This window comes from Mandrillus leucophaeus, unplaced genomic scaffold (assembly GCF_000951045.1).
Source record: "Mandrillus leucophaeus isolate KB7577 unplaced genomic scaffold, Mleu.le_1.0 Scaffold3, whole genome shotgun sequence".
In the NCBI taxonomy this organism is placed as follows: Eukaryota; Metazoa; Chordata; class Mammalia; order Primates; family Cercopithecidae; genus Mandrillus; species Mandrillus leucophaeus.
In genome coordinates this window covers 9,724,123-9,740,413 of record NW_012103142.1, presented here as the reverse complement: position 1 = coordinate 9,740,413, position 16,291 = coordinate 9,724,123, and the positions used below count along the sequence as shown (strand labels likewise).

The window sequence follows — 16,291 nt, the reverse complement described above, 5'->3', positions numbered from 1 at the left end:
TTTCATTTTTAAAACATGCTGGTCATGACTTCATGAAACAGTAAAATGACTGCCATCGCCTGTAATCCAGCACTTTGGGAGGCTGAGGCAGGTGGATCATGAGGTCATGAGTTCGAGATCAGCCTGGACAAGATGGTGAAACCCTGTCTCTACTAAAACTACAAAAATCAGCCGGGCGTGGTGGCGCATGCCTATAGTCCCAGCTACTTGGGAGGTTGAGGCAGGAGAATTGGTTGAACCCAGGAGGCAGAGGTTGCGGTGAGCCAAGATTGTGCCATTGCACTTCAGCCTAGGCGACAAGAGTGAAACTCCGTCTTAAAAAAAAAAAAAAAAAAAAGACTTGCCATTTAAAAAGCACTAAGTTGGGGAGGCATCACTCTCAAAGTTCCATTAGCAACAGAAGTAGACTGACTAATATAAGGTGAAGGGAATGTATTAGAAGAAGGTCAGAAACTCATAGACTCACTAGGAAGGCTGCAGAACCAGGCTTGGAAATGGACAAAGTGCCAGGGGCTAGAAAGAGATAACTATAGGGAGATGAGGGCAGCTGGCTGTTACCTCTGCCAGTTTGCGCATGGTGGAAATGGGTAGGTTTCTGTGGTGCAGGTGAGGCAGCCTGGCTCCTGGATTTACAGTAGGGGAAACGGAACTCCCAGAGGGAAGTGGCTGTGCTGTTAGGGAGGGGGCTGGACAACCAGCAGCCAAAGAAGAGTAAAGTCTACCAAAGGTAACAGGATGTGGGCACATAAAAAGATACCTTACCATGAGTGGTATACTTAACATGGCAGTCTAGGCGGACGTGCCCATGCCCGGCTCGCCTTCTCACGTGCTAAATTCGGAAACCCATTGGCCATAGGTATTGAAATCAAATGCCTCCAAAAGATGCCAGGCCTCTGCCTTGGTAATTCCACTTTCTAGTCTCTGTCCTAATTAAATTATTCTAAATGCAGAAAAAACCTTGTCAGCCGGGTGTGGTGGCTCACGTGTGTAACCCCCAGAAGTTTGGGAGGCCAAGGCAGGACAATTGCTTCAGGCCAGGAGTTCAAGACCAGCCTGGACAACATAGCGAGACCCCATCTGTACAAGAAATAAAAAAGAGTAGTCAGGTTTGGTGGCATGTGTCTGTAGTCCTAGCTACCCAGGAGGCTGAGGCAGAAGAATCACTTGAGTCCAGGAGTTTGAGGTGACAGTGAGCTGTGATGGCACCAGTGCATTCCAACCTGTGTGACAGGGCAAGACCTCATCTCTTAAAAGAGTTGGACAGGTGCAGTGGCTCTCGCCTGTAATCCCAGAACTTTGGGAGGCCAAGGTAGGTGGATCACCTGAAGTCAGGAGTTGGAGACCAGCCTGACCAACATGGTGAAACCCCATCTCTACTAAAAATACAAAAAATTAGACAGGTGTGGTGATGCGTGCCTATAATCCCAGCTGCTCAGGAGGCTGGGGCAGGAGAATCGCTTGAACCCAGGAGGCGGAGGTTGCAGTGAGCTGATATTGCGCTGTTGCACTCTGTCTCAAAAAAAAAAAAAAAAGAGTCAGTTGCAAAATATATGTGGTAACATGAAAATTATATGGTAACGTTAAGGGAAAAATCAGGATGCAAAATTGTACATATATTTACAACTATATATTTTAGACACACACACACAGACTTGAAGGAAATATACCACAGTGTTAACAGTGGTTATTTGTTGGGGGAGCAGAACTAAAGGAGTTTTGTTTCTCTAGTGCTGTTTTCTCTTTTTGAACTGTTCATGAAAAATCAAAAACATGTCATGAGTTGTGTTTCCATAAGTATTTGGAAAATCAGTCTTCTTACTTTCGTAGCATCTCACTGGGGACAGTAGGTGCCGAGTGCAAAGTTGGCAGAAAGGAGTACAGTGTGAAGGCCCAGAGCAGTACCCTGTGAGGTCACAGCAGCCTCTGCCCCACGTTCCCAATAAGCCTGCACTATCTGCCAGCCCTGCAAGTCCTGCGCCACCAGTAAAGTTGTGAAGTATCCAGGTGACTCTGGGGTAACTGGCCCCCGTTGTCACGGCAGTTAGGGGTGGGTGAAGTCAGGTGAGGGGGCACATGACTCAGCTTCAAGCCCCCTTGAACCCACAGAATGGGTCTGAAGTGGAGCACACATTTCTTTTTGAGGCCTGCTTTTCCCCCTTGTCCCTTTTAGCAGGCTGTAGCGGGGAACTAAGGCGGCCAGAGCAGGAAGTCTCCCATAGAGTCTGCCTCGGCAGCTCAGCAACAGAGGAGGAGGTGGAGTCTGGATTGAGCCCCAAGATAAGGAACATGCAGCAGCTGAAGAGGGAGATCAGAATAAACAGCTGTGCCCCCAGGAGAACGAGCTCCACATTCCACTCTTCGACCCCACCCCCAATTCCCACTTCTCCCAAGTGCCTTCCTGCACCCCACCCCCATCTGTGCACACTCAGTGTTCCCACCCGCTCCAGGGGCCTCCCCTCCAGCCTTGGCTCAGCTCCCTTAGAGCCGCCTTCCTTCCCCCAGTCCCCTGAACCAGAGGCTCTGGGGCTGCTCTCCAGCTGTCTGGAAGGAGTGAGTACTCAGGACAGGTGGCCGGAGGTGGATGGAAAGGGGCCTCATCCAGGCTGGACTCCACCTGCCGGTCTGGGCCACCCTCAGACTCTTCCCCTGGGCCGCTCCTGGAAGGCCTGGGAATACAAGAGGGCCAGGCCATGGTGGCAAGTCTGGGGAAGGCGAGGCAGGACCTGGGGCATGGGAGGAGACAGTAGAGTGGTCCTGCAGGCCGGGTCTATGCACATCTGGTCATTCTCACTGTGGGTGGGCCTTGCCCTCCAGGAGCCCACAGTCCAGTAGGGGAGACAGACAGCAGGTACCAGATGTGCCTCCTGAGGTGGTCTCTGCACAGCTCTGGGAGGTCATGCCTCATCACAGCCTCATCATAGTGTCTGGGGGTACCCCCAGCTCCAGAGAACCGCCGGAAGGCTCCATGTCTCCTGAGGGTTCAAGTCACTGCCCCAAACACCCCATATTTCTAGACATACTACCCTGGGATTTAACATTTAAGAGAAGGAGCAGATATTTTCTATCTCCTGGAGCTGGACCAACCCCTCAGGCCACCACAAGTATAGTGAGCACCCTTCCTCTGTGCTACCCCCGTACCAGCTCCAACCTGAGAGGCAAGACCCAGCTGGACCTGGGCACCTAGGGGCTATGGGGCAGCACTGGTTTACCATGTGTCCCTCCATACCTGAAGATGTAGGCCTCTGTGGACACACGTGTATTCCTGAGCTTGTGCATGGCTTGTGTCCTGGGTGTACAGAGGATTGGACCCACAGGGCAGATGGGTGAGTGTCTGCCTCAGGTACACTGCACATCTTTGCCCTTGGTGGGAGAATGGTTGAAATAGTGAGGCATGCTGCATTCCAGAGGCTGCCCATTGTCCTGGCTGTCTGCAGGGAGGGCACCCCATCTACCCCCAGTGCCCAGTGAGAGGATTTTTTTTTTTTTTTTGAGACGGAATCTCGCTCTGTCGTCCGGGCTGGAGTGCAGTGGCCGGATCTCAGCTCACTGCAAGCTCCGCCTCCCGGGTTTACACCATTCTCCTGCCTCAGCCTCGCAAGTAGCTGGGATTACAGGCATGTGCCACCATGCCTGGCTAATTTTGTATTTTTAGTAGAGATGGGGTTCCACCAAGTTGGTCAGGCTTGTCTCAAACTCCTGACCTCAGGTGATCTGCTCATCTCGGCCTCCCAAAGTGCTGGGATTACAGGCATGAGCCACTGTGCCTGGCCCCAATGAGAGTATGTGTGGGGATCTCACTGCCCTCTTAGTCTCTAATTGCTGGCAACCTGACATGGCCCCACATCACTGTATTTAAATCCCTCCTTTGAGGCTCCTAAGGCCCTCTAATGTCCCACATCTTAAACTACTGGACAGGTCTCCCCTTCTATAGCCACTGCCAGCCAACAGACTCAGTAAATATATGTCAATAATAGCCAGGACTAGCTACATAGTTTGCAGGGCCCTTGTTCAAAAATTAGGAAGAATTTCAAGGCTGCATACGGTGGCTCATGCCTGTAATCCCAGCACTTTAGGAGGCAAAGGTGGGAGGATCTCTTCAGGCCGGGAGCTTGAGACCAGCCTGGGCAACATAGTGAGACCCTGTCTCTACAAAAAAAAAAAAAAAGAATAAAAAATAAAATAGCTGGTGGTGACTGCTTGTATTCCTAGCACTCAGCAGGCTGAGGTGAGAAAATCACTTGAACTCAGGAGTTCAAGGCTGCAGTGAGCTATGATCATGCCACTGCCATCTTACAGTCTGGGCAACAGAGTGAGACACTGTCTCTTAAAAAAAAAATAAAAAGAGTTTCAAGATGGTGGTGACCGAGCATTAACCAAGTTTGGGACCCCTCCTGAGCATGGGACCCTGTGTGGCTGCACAGGTCACAAACCTATTTGGCCTTGATAATAGCAAACACGAACTTGTATTGAACACTTGCTGTGTGCCAGACATTGTGCTGGGCTGGGTGCTTACCACGCATAATCTCATTCCTTCTTCTCAACAGCCCTGTTATCCCTACTGTGCAGATGAGGAAACTGAAGCTTTAGCCGAGTCATCTCCCTTGCTGAGGTCACCCCGCTCCTAAGTGCTAGAGCTGGGAACGGAACCCAGCCTGTCTGTCTCTGGAACCTGAGCTCTTACCCATGCCTGTGGGCAGCTTCAGCCTTCAAGGGCAGGGAGATTGCTGGCGGATGGCAGCTGCTTCCTTTGCCACCTTCTGCCATATCATGAGCAGGAAGGAAGATGAGGCAAGAAATAGCAGCTGACAGTGTGGCAACAGTGACTGTGGTGGTAAGGGTGTCCAACCCGGCAGAGGCGATGGGCAGACAAAAGTGAGATGGGCACAGGAATTGTCTGAGCTGGAGGCAGCTGATAGCACAGTTGTGCTCTCCACACCTCGCCTAGTGTGGTCATCGCCGAACCCACTCTTCTCTCTCCCCTGATGTCACCTCCAGCTCTGCCTCTCTCTTCCTCTTTATGGCCACAGTTTCCTTTCCCCAGCTCTCTCTTCCACTCCCTCCCTGGCTACCCTTTACCAGGGAGGTCATCAGGTCTCTTCTCCAGCTGTATCCTCAGTATTCCCGTACTTAGCACCATAGTAATAGCAGCCACGATTTAGTGAGCACCTACCACATGCCAGGCACAGTGCTAGGGACTTTACAAGTTTGTAATCTTCTCTCCACAAGCCTGTAAGCAATTTTTATCCCCATTTCATAATGGGCAGCCACGCGTGGTGTCTCACACCTGTAATCCCAGCACTTTGGGAGGCCAAGGCGGGCGGATCACCTGAGGTCGGGAGTTTGAGACCAGCCTGACCAACATGGAGAAACCTCGCCTCTACTAAAAGTACAAAATTAGCCGGGTATGGTGGCGGGAGCCTGTAATCCCAGCTACTTGGGAGGCTGAGGCAGGAGAATCGCTTGAACCCTGGAGGCGGAGGTTGCCGTGAGCCGAGATCGTGCCATTGCACTCCAGCCTGGGCAACAAGAGCAAAACTCTGTCTCAAAACAAAACAAACAAAAACAAAAACAAAACAAAGCAAAACAAAACTGAGGCTTAGAGAGGCTAAGAGATCTGTCCAGGGTTACATAGCTTGTGAGCGGTAGGGAGGAGATTTGGGCTCTGGCGTGAACCCACATACTTTCTGCCCTCCTTACCACTTTCCCCATAGGATGGGTTGGCCTAAGTACAGTGGTTTCCTGAGCAGGGAAGGAGATATGCGTTGAGAAATGGTCAGTTCGAGGGAGGAATAAATTGGGTATCGTGAGAGAGACATTTACCTCCAGCCTGATTTGGCATTAGTTGGGGGTGGAGTCAGGGGTGTCTTAACCACTTGGAAGGCACTCTGACACCTGGGAAGCTGGCCTGATGGAGGTGAAGGGCTGGAGACATGGATGAGGACAAGGCCCCTTGCACACGCCTTTAGCAGTCAGCATCTTGGCACCAAAGAATGGGCTGGGATAGGCACCAGGGGATGTTAGGCTGCTGTAACACGCACTCCAACAAGAGTGGCTTAACAAAATGGAAATTTCTCCCATACAAATCTGGGTGAGTGATCTGACCCCTTAACGGTATTGAGGGCCCAAGCCCCTCCTGTGCCCTTGCGTGTGGGAGGTGGCATACCACCATGGCTGCTGGGTCCGTCAGCCCCCAGTGGGGAGGGAGGAAAGTTACGAGAAAGAAAAGGCACTGCCCTTCCTTTTCAGAGCATAACCTCAGAGTTGCCAGATGACATCCCTTTGGTCACCAGCTGATCACATGCCACACTTAGCTGACAGGGAGTTTGGGGAACATACATAGTGAAGCTTCTAGTCCCAAAGGTACAAGAAGGGAAAGTGGATTTTAGGGGACAGTTGGCAATCTTTGCCATGAGATCTAGATGAGAAGGGGATGGGGAGCCCGTGTCATGTGGGCAAGGATGGCTTTCCCATGGGGACCTGCTGGGAGAAGAATGTTCCCAGCTGGACTTCTTTTTGTGAGGGGCCTAGAGCAGGGGGCCAGAACCCCCTTGGCTAATGCCCTCACGCTGGACTCCCTCCCTTCTGGTCAAAGGTGGAGGGTCTGATTCTCCCTCACCCTGACCAGAAGACCCTTGGAGGTCATCATGGAACCTTTCTCCCAGGAGCACCCTGTAGGATCAGGGTGAGGGTCATTGAGGAGCACCATATGTTCCCCTTGGCAGGGAGGAGGATGGTCTGTGCTGTTCTCTGATGAGGTAGAGGAGGGTCACGTCCCCATCCCTTAGAGAGGTGATTGAGAAGGTCAAATGTGATGTGAGCAGGGTTGAGGCAGGGAAGTCAAAGTTTGTCAAAAATAGGGGGAAAAGAGGCTTATTTTCAAACGTGACCTAACAATTGACAGATGGCTTATCCCTTTGGTCACCAGTTGGTCATATGTCACATTTAGCTGACAGGGAGTTTGGGGAACATATATAGTGGAGCTCTTCTCTGGAGGTGGGAATCTCCATGTGGCTAGAGGCTGACAGGCAGCCTTGTGGGTCCAGTGCTGACTCCTTCATTTACTCACTCATTGATTCGCTCATCCACTCAGTGTCTATTAAGTGCTTACCATGGATACACTGGGTACCATGTTTGTGAAAGAGAAAAGAAAACAGGCACAGTCCCTTACCTCTGTAGCTTATGAGCTTTGTTTTCCCCAGTTCCCTTTCTGCCTCCCTGGGGAGGAGAGACCAGGCCATCACAGCTCTGAGAGAGCCACCCTTGTGACTCAGGGCTCAAAAGGCCCTAAGGGAGCCCATGAACACATCTGATAGGCCCTCACCTCTGAGCCCGCCATCCTGGGGCGGCCCGGGTGCAGGATGGGCCAGGGTGCTGGAGGGGAGGGCAGTGGAGCATTGGAGGTACGGTTTCACTTCTCTTTCACACCAGGCGTGGAATCTGACTTTTCTCAGTTGGTGAGGTATATTACTTCTTCTGTGAGCTGAGGGGAGATGTCCTCACTCACCCCTCCTCCAACTCTAGCTGTCTCTCCAGTGTTCCAGGTTGAATGGGATCTCCCCTTCCCCTTCTTCCCATTACCCACAGCCCCAGTTCAGCAACTGCGTCTCTTTGCTCCAGGAAAAAAGGTGGTGTGGCCGTTGGAAATCTCTGTGGAGACACTTCCTCTGTGAGACCTTGGTCTCTCAGGCCTCTCCCTAGGACTTTGCTTCCTGGGCCTCTCTTGGCCTTGCTGGAAGAGAGGCCCCCGTGCCCTGGCCTGCTCGGAGAGTTGCCGGGCTCCCTGTTCCTCTCACAGTTAGATCCCAGACCTTCCGTCTGCCTGCGTGCGTGGGCCACTCTCACTTTATTCCCCACGGCATGGCCTCATGCAGGCCCTGCTTTCCTCCCTGGACTTCTTTTTTATTTTATTTTATTTGACTTTATTTTTTGAGACGGAGTCTCGCTCTGCCACCCAAGCTGGAGTGCAGTGGTGTGATCTCGTCTCACTGCAACCTCCACCTCCGGGGTTCAAGTGATTCTCCTGCCTCAGCCTCCCAAGTAGCTAGGATTACAGGCATGTGCCACCATGCCCAGCTAATTTTGTATTTTTAGGAGAGACTGGGTTTCTCCATATTTGTCAGGCTGGTCTCAAACTCCTGACCTCAGGTTATCTGCCCTGCTTGGCCTCCCAAAGTGCTGGGATTACAGGCGTGAGCCACTGCGTCCGGCCCCTTAATTTTTTTTTTTTTTTTTTTTTTTTTTTGAGATGGAGTTTCGCTCTTGTTGCCCAGGCTGGAGTGCAATGGCGTGATCTTGGCTCACCGCAACCTCGTCTTCCAGATTCAAGGGGTTCTCCTGCCTCAGCCTCCCTAGTAGCTGGGATTACAGGCATGTGCCATCACGCCCAGCTAATTTTGTATTTTTAGTAGAGATGGGGTTTCTCCATGTTGGTCAGGCTGGTCTCAACTCCCCACCTCAGGTGATCCGCCTGCCTTGGCCTCCCAAAGTGCTGGGATTACAGGCATAAGCCACCGCGCCAGACCAATTTTGAATTTTTAGTAGAGACGGTTTCACCATGTTGTCCAGGCAGGTGTCAAACTCCTACTCTCAGGTGATTAACCCGCCTCAGCCTTCCAAAATGGTGGAATTACAAGTGCAAGCCACCATGCCTGGCCTGCTTACCTGGACTTCTGAGTGGCCCCAGCCTCCCAGTGTCACTTCATGCTTTCCTGCTACTGAACAGTGCCAGTGGCATGGCTAAAGAGAGGGACCCTCTCATCACTGAGGGCAGACTGAGAGCCTCACAAGATGCAAGTTCTCCTTCCATGTCACTGGAGGTGCATAAACCCCTCTGCTTCTTCCACACACCAGCTGTGTTATTGGGTTGAATTCGGTTTTTTTTGTTTTTGTTTTTGAAACTGAGTCTTGCTCTGTCACCCAGGCTGGAATGCAGTGGCGTGATCTCTGCTCACTGCAAGCTCCTCCTCCTGGGTTCATGCCATTCTCCTACCTTAGCCTCCCAAGTAGCTGGGACTAGAGGCGCCTTCCACCATGCCTGGCTAATTTTTTGTATATTTAGTAGAGATGGTGTTTCACCGTGTTAGCCAGGATGGTCTCGATCTCCTGACCTCATGATCCACCCGCCCTGGCCTCCCAAAGTGCTGCGATTACAGGCGTGAGCCACCACGCCTGGCCACAGAGTGAATTCTTAACCTCTCTGTGCGTCAGTGCCCTTATCTGTAAATTGGAGATAATAATAGTATCCACCTTACAGGGCTATTAGAAGGATTACATGAGTTGTTAGGAGGCTTTATGCACATACAGCACTCAGAGCAGAGCCTGACCCTAGTAAGTGTATGCATTAGGCTGTTACTATGACACAGGTGTTTGCCTGATGTAAACATTGGCAAAACTTTTACGCCCCAGTGCTAGTATATCAACCTAGGGATCTAGGCCAAATAAAAGTATAAAACCTTCAGAGCCAGTCTTAACCTACAGATTCCGCCATTGTACAGTTAAGATGGTCAGTGGCAGGGTCAGGGCCCTGCTTGCATCCTGTATTCTTTTGCTTTTAGTGTTGGATTTTGTACTTAGTGGGTGTTCAATAGATGATAGGTGGTGGATGGATGAGTAGATGCAGACTGGCATTGAAAGGTACCCAAAGGATACGGCTGCCGTAGTTATTATAATATTTAAATACTACCAGTTCTCACTATTCTCACCAGTTATATTCTGTACAGTCACCACGACCTCCGAACTGGTGAATACTGGCCCATTGCTCCTAGGGGAAATACAGGGTTAGGTTTCTGAGAGTCCCTGGTCACAAGATTTTCATCAACTAATCGATACATAACTTTGTTTTCTGTGTGTTTCTGTTTGAAGACACCTTATTGAATACATGGTTGACTCATTAACATTGAACTCATGCCCCATAGCACGATAATTCATGCTCAAACCTGATCTAATGTATTTTCTCTGTAAGGCGCATACAGTCATCTCGTACTTAGAAACATTCGCCAGCACATCAGCCCTAGGCTTGGGGGCCATTTTAAACAGGGAAATCAACAAAAAGGCCAGCAATGCAGAAAAGGTGGCACTAAGTAGACTATGACAAGGACACTTGTTTACATTACGAGAGCTGAAACGGGCAGAGCACTGCCCTGTCCCACCTCAGCTAGGAACATGCATGTTGGGTGACTCAAATTTTTCATGGCTTTGCTCATGTCTGTGAAAGATGACAAAGCACCTCAAGTATTGATTTTGGGGTCACAAATTTTAGCAAGGAGGCAAATTCACAAATACAGACTCCATGAATAATGAAGATTGACTGTACCCCTACATGGTCCCGCTCTTAGTCCTATCCCTGCAGGATCTGGCTGTCTGATATCTACTGCCTGGCCCAGCATGGGGCGTCCAGCTCCCGGAGCCAGCTCTTAGGCCAGCGCCATCCGACTTGTTGACTCTCCTATATCTCTCTTGGGGGTATAAATGTTGCTGCCCTGGCTGCACTGGTGGAGGGGTGAGGAAGCCCTGCCCTGCCACCCTTCCCCTTACGCGACTTCCCCACTGCACATGGGCCTCCCTTGTGAGCCAGACCCACGCATGTGTAAAGGAAGGTGGGGATGACACACAAGCAGAGGCCACCTGTGACTGCTCCAGGCCAAGTGCTGCATCAACACCTGGGGAAGACCCCCTGGCGGTTTGGGGGAGCCTGTTTTGACCTGATCTTTATTTACCCCTCAAAGGAAGTAAATAAATAGCTCTTTGTGTCTCTTTGTGGATGTGCCTGTACCACACTGGATGTGCCCGCTGCACACCGTTAAAAACCATGACCCAGCCCCAGAGGAAGTGGTAATGCAACGATTGTTTGTTTTATTTTCCATTTATTCTTACATCTCCTCCCCGCCTCCATCCTCCACCTTTTCTGTGTGTGCTGAGAGGTTTTCTTTACCAACCTGGGATCCAATCATTTGTTCATTCATTTCTTCATTCACTCATTCCAGTGTGTACTGAGCCATCACAGTGCTAGATGCTGGTAAATATGCAAGCTATTATAGGAGAAAGTGAGGGTGCTTTGGCCTGTGGATTCAGGCCAACTTGGATTCGGATCCTTGGAACTGTTTCCTGGCAAGATGATCGTGGATCTCTCTCAGCAGAATCGTGGGCAAACTTCAGCCTTGTGGAACTCGATCTGCAAATTGAGATCATACTGTCTCATCTCACAGGACTGTTTCAAGGATTAAAGACAGAGCAGTGATTTCCCCATGGTCAGCACTTAATATGTGATACTTACTTCCTTTAGGCTAGCAAGGTGGTAACAAAGTTTGGAATTTCCCCTCCGTCCCTCTTCCCTGCGGCTGCCAGCCTCCTTCAGCCCTTTATGGGCACCCACCTAGATTACTGTGCATTTCTAAAGCTCAGAGACTGTTAGAGGTTTCCCAGGGCGTGCAAAATCAAATTCACCTTCTGTTGGTGTTCTGTTCTCCTGGGATCTGGGCTCAACTCACCTTTCCAGGCCTTTACCCACAGCGAACCTTTATAACCCTCTCCCTGCTAGCTAGATCTGATAGATCCTGGGGTGTTCTTGCTTCCATTGCTATGTGCACACTGTCCCCCTTCCTGGAATGCCCTTTATCCTCCTCTCTCCATCCAAACCTGACCAGTCTTCAAAGCCCAGTTTAAATCCACTCAGCTCCTCCTCCCACATACCCTGCCTCCTGGGTAGCGTTTCCTAGTATGTATTATGTGTAGATAACAACACATATTGTCCTTACGAGACTGGGAGCTCCTTGAGGACAGGCTCTGTCTCATTGGTTTCCACCCTTCTCTCATTCATTCAGCACATGGGAAGGATGACTGCTCTGTGCCTGATGCCTTTGGGACTGTCCTTGTTTCTCCAACAGTGCCCATCACTCTGTAGGATATTCTCTTAGGAAGAGTTGGTCCAACAAATGAGTGAGGGGAAACAGAACAGAAGGTGGAAAATACTAGCCCCTTATTCACAGATCCCGAGTGGATGCCTGGAACAGTGGATAGTACCAGACTCTCTGTATCTTGTGTTTCTTCCTATACGTACATACCAATGATAAAGTTTAATGTATAAATTACAGTAAGAGATTAACCACAATAACTAATAATAGTACAGTTATAATTATATATTGTAATAAAAGTTGTGTGAATGTGGTCTGTTTCTCCCTCTCTCTCAAAATATCTTTTTGTACTGCACGATGGGTAACTGAAACCAAAGATAGTGAAACTGAGGTCGGGTGTGGTGGCTCACGCCTGTAATCCTAGCACTTTGGGAGGCTGAGGCACGCGGATCACCTGAGGTCAGGAGTTTGAGGCCACCCTGGCCAACATGGAGAAACCCCGTCTCTACTAAAACATAAAAATTAGCCGGACATGGTGGCACATGCCTGTAATCCCAGCTACTTGGGAGGCTGAGGCAGGAGAATTGCTTGAACCTGGAAGGCGGAGGTTGCGGTGAGCTGAGATCGTGCCATTGCACCCCAGCCTGGGCAACAAGAGCGAAACTCTGTTTCAAAAAAATAAAATTAAAAAAATAAAGTGAAACTGGATAAAGGGGTGACTGCTCATGAAGTCTTGGGGTGCGGGTTGTCTGTGTTGTGGGAATTCTGAGACAAGGGGAGTAGGGGAGGCTACGGGTGAGGGGAAGGCTTCCCAGAGAGCTGAGTGGTCTTTAGAGGTGAACTGGTAGAGTTTGGAGGGCTGAGATGCAAGGCAAGGGCAGGGCAGGAGCCATGATCATCCCGGCAAGGCCAGGGATTCTTGCTGCAGCCCCTCACCGTCATCCAGTGTCCGTATCTGGGGAGGGCATGTGGATGAAGGCTGGAACCATACAGAGTCCTTCCAGGGACCTGATCAACACAGTGGAGCAAGGGAGGACAGAGAGAGAGCCGAGAACCTTCTGCATGTTGGGTCAGACGCAGGCGCCAAGAAGGGCTAGGGAAAGTGCATTCATTTATTAAGACTTTGTTCTTAAGGGTTTTAAAAAAATTATAAAATGATTATTTTTAGGAATTTGGACAATATGGAAAATTTTAAAAAGTTAGAAAAATCACCCATAGTTCTTATCACCCAAAGACAGCCCTGGTTTACATTTTGTGATTTCCTTCTAGTCTTACATCTTTATTAATTTAAAAATTATTAATCTTTAGATTTAACTTTTAAGCTAATTAAATAGTAAAAATTGTAATTATAAATATAAAACAAACTTCCTTATTGTAAAAACACATTACAAATAGGAAGAAAATAAAAGTTCAAATTCCACCCCAATCATTAAGTCCTATTCCTCAGGGAAAATCAGTGTTAAGTGTTACTAGATATCCTTCTGAACCTTTTTTTTGTGCCTATAAACTCACTGATAGTTTCATTCTTTTAAAATAGGATCATAGAATACTGTTCACATGCAATCATTTCTCTTTTTACAAAGTTAGGACCATTTTGTATGCCCGGTGTTATATTGCCTTTCCTTTTTTTTTCTTTTTTTTTTTTTGAGACAGAGTCTTGCTCTGTCACCCAGGCTGGAGTGCAGTGGCGTGATCTCAGCTCACTGCAACCTCCACCTCCCAGGTTCAAGCAATTCTCCTGCCTCAGCCTCCCAAGTAGCTGGGACTACAGGTGTATACCACTACGCCCGGCTAATTTTTTGTATTTTTAGTAGAGACGGGGTTTCACCATGTTGGTCAGGCTGGTCTCGAACTCCTAACCTCAAGTGATCTGCTCACCTTGGCCTCCCAAAGTGATAGGATTACAGGTGTGAGCCACCGCTACAGGCCTACATTTCCTTTTTGTTTTACATTTTTTATGCTATGTAAATTTACTTAAGTATCTGACATTATACAAACTGAATCCATACCATTGATGATACACTTATTTATAGATTGCAATTTTATAACAACTGTTAGAAAATATGGAGTAGTTTGCCCCAAAACACAAGAATATCTAATATGAACATTTTAGAACACGACTGAAATGTTCCATTGATCAATCGAAATGATTTGAAACCCTTAACATTTGATATTTCGTTACAGTATTTAAAAAGTAGTAGGAGATATCTTTTTCTTTTTTTTTAACATGGAGTTTCACTCTTGTTGCCCAGGCTGGAGTGCAATGGCATGATCTCGGCTCACTGCAACCTCCGCCTCCCAGGTTCAAGGGATTCTCCTGCCTCAGCCTCCCAAGTAGCTGGGATTACAGGCACCACCACGCCCAGCTAATTTTGTATTTTTAGTAGAGACGAGGTTTCTCCATGTTGGTCAGGCTGGTCTAGGAACTCCCGACCTCAGGTGATCTGCCCACCTCAGCCTCCCAAAGTGCTGGGATTACAGGAGTAAGCCACTGTGCCCGGCTGGAGATAGCTTTTTCAATTTTGTGTTAGGTATATAAAACTAAAAGAAAAAGCATTTTTCTTTTAAAATTGGAATAATACAGAGAAGATTAGCATGGCCCCTGCGCAGGGATCACACACAAATTTGTGAAGCATTCCATATTTTTTCCTGGCTAACGCGGTGAAACCCCGTCTCCACTAAAAATACAAAAAAATTAGCCAGGCGTGGTGGCAGGTGCCTGTAGTCCCAGCTACTAGGGAGGCTGAGGCAGGAGAATGGCGTGAACCTATGAGGCAGAGCTTGCAGTGAGCTGAGATTGTGCCACTGCACTCCATCCTGGGCGACAGAGCAAGACTCCATCTTGAATAAGTAAATAAATAAAAGCCTCTCAGGTGAACATTTTACTTTTATTTATTTATTTATTTATTTTGAGACGGAGTCTTGTTCTGTCACCCAGGCAGGAGTGCAGTGGTGGGATCTCGGCTCACTGCAGCCTCCGCCTCCTAGGTTCAAGCGATTCTCCTGCTTCAGCCTCCTGAGTAGCTGGCACTGCAGGCATGCGCCACTATGCCCGGCTAATTTTTGTATTTTTAGTAGAGATGGGGTTTCACCAGGGTGGCCAGGATGGTCTTGATCTCCCGACCTCGTGATCTGCCTGCCTCGGCCTCCCAAAGTGCTGGGATTACAGGCGTAAGCCACCACACCTGGCCACATTTTGTTGCTGAAATATAAAATGTTAATTATTATTTTGGAAAAAGTTAAAATTTCCAGCCGTTGCCAAACTGTTTTTTGTATGTCAATACATAGATTTCTTAAATGCTTATGCCACATTCCACCCATATTTTACTCAGTCATCGCACTATTTCCATAGACACTTCTGTTTTGGGCTAGGTCCATGAGACAAAATGCCTGCCTTCTGAAGCTAACAGGCTGATTGGGACCCCACAACCTGACCAGTTTCCATTTAGTGCAATAAATGGCAGTAGTGGATCTTCTGCTGGATGCAATGGAAGCCTGCAGGGTGTGGGGTGGCTGGGGGTACAGTTAAGGAAGGCTTTGCGGAGACAAGACATTTTTGCAGTGGATCTTGAAGGACAAGCAAGAAGTCCTAGATACAGAGGCCGGAGGACTGAGTGGAGAACTGCCAGCAGCAATGTGACTCATTATCAGCCAGCTCCCTGGTTCTGTGGTTTGTTTCTGCTTTTCCTTTAGAGATGACAGATTGTGCGAACAAGAGCTCCAGCTGTTTATCAGGGGCCCTCCCAGGCCCCAAGTGCCAGGGGCTCCCACTCCCTGCTGGAGAGGCTGTGGGCCCCTGATTAGGGAGACAGCTGAGGCAGGGGACCATGGGCACTGCAGGCGGGAGTACTGGCAGGCCACAGTGAGGGACAGAGGTGGAGACCTGCATGATAGGAGCAGGCTGCTGTGTGGGGGAGAGCCAGGGCAAGGGACAGAAACAGACCTTGTCCCTCTGTACTTCCAGGACATGCCCCTGCCCTCCTCTGCCTGGTGAGATGCTGCTCCATCAAAACCCCTTCAGATGGCACTCCTTTGTGACTCCATTCGTTTATCTAATGTTTCCCCATGGCATCATTCAGAATTAATTTTTCTCCTTTGCCCACTTAGTAGGTCATTATGTTGTAGTTGAGAGTGTGAACTTTGGAATCAAGAATAGTAATAGCAGACTGGGTGCGGTGGCTCACACCTGTAATCCCAGTACTTTGGGAAGCCAAGGCTTTTGGATAACTTGAGGTCAGGAGTTTGAGACCAGCCTAGCCAACATGGTGAAATCCTGTCTCTGTTAAAAATACAAAAATTAGCCGGGCATGATGGCGTGTGCCTGTAATCCCAGCTACTCAGGAGGCTGAGGTGGGAGAATTGCTTGAACCTGGGAGCTGGAGGTTGCGGTGAGCCGAGATGGCGCCAGTGCACTCCAGCCTGGGCAGTAACTCTGTCTCAAA

General features: G+C 49.2%; 1 protein-coding gene across 4 annotated transcripts in view; it reads left to right on the top strand.

The window, feature by feature from the left end:
• The window catches only part of CCND3 (cyclin D3), a 146,136-nt gene that overhangs the window by 15,191 nt on the left and 114,654 nt on the right, over positions 1 to 16,291 (top strand). The window contains exon 2 of one of the 4 annotated variants that reach the window (XM_011986707.1): positions 3,142 to 3,323. The exons of the other annotated variants lie outside the window; for them this stretch is intronic. The gene's annotated coding sequence lies outside the window, so the exon portion shown is untranslated. The remainder of the gene's footprint in view (positions 1 to 3,141; positions 3,324 to 16,291) is intronic. 4 annotated transcript variants of the gene reach the window in all.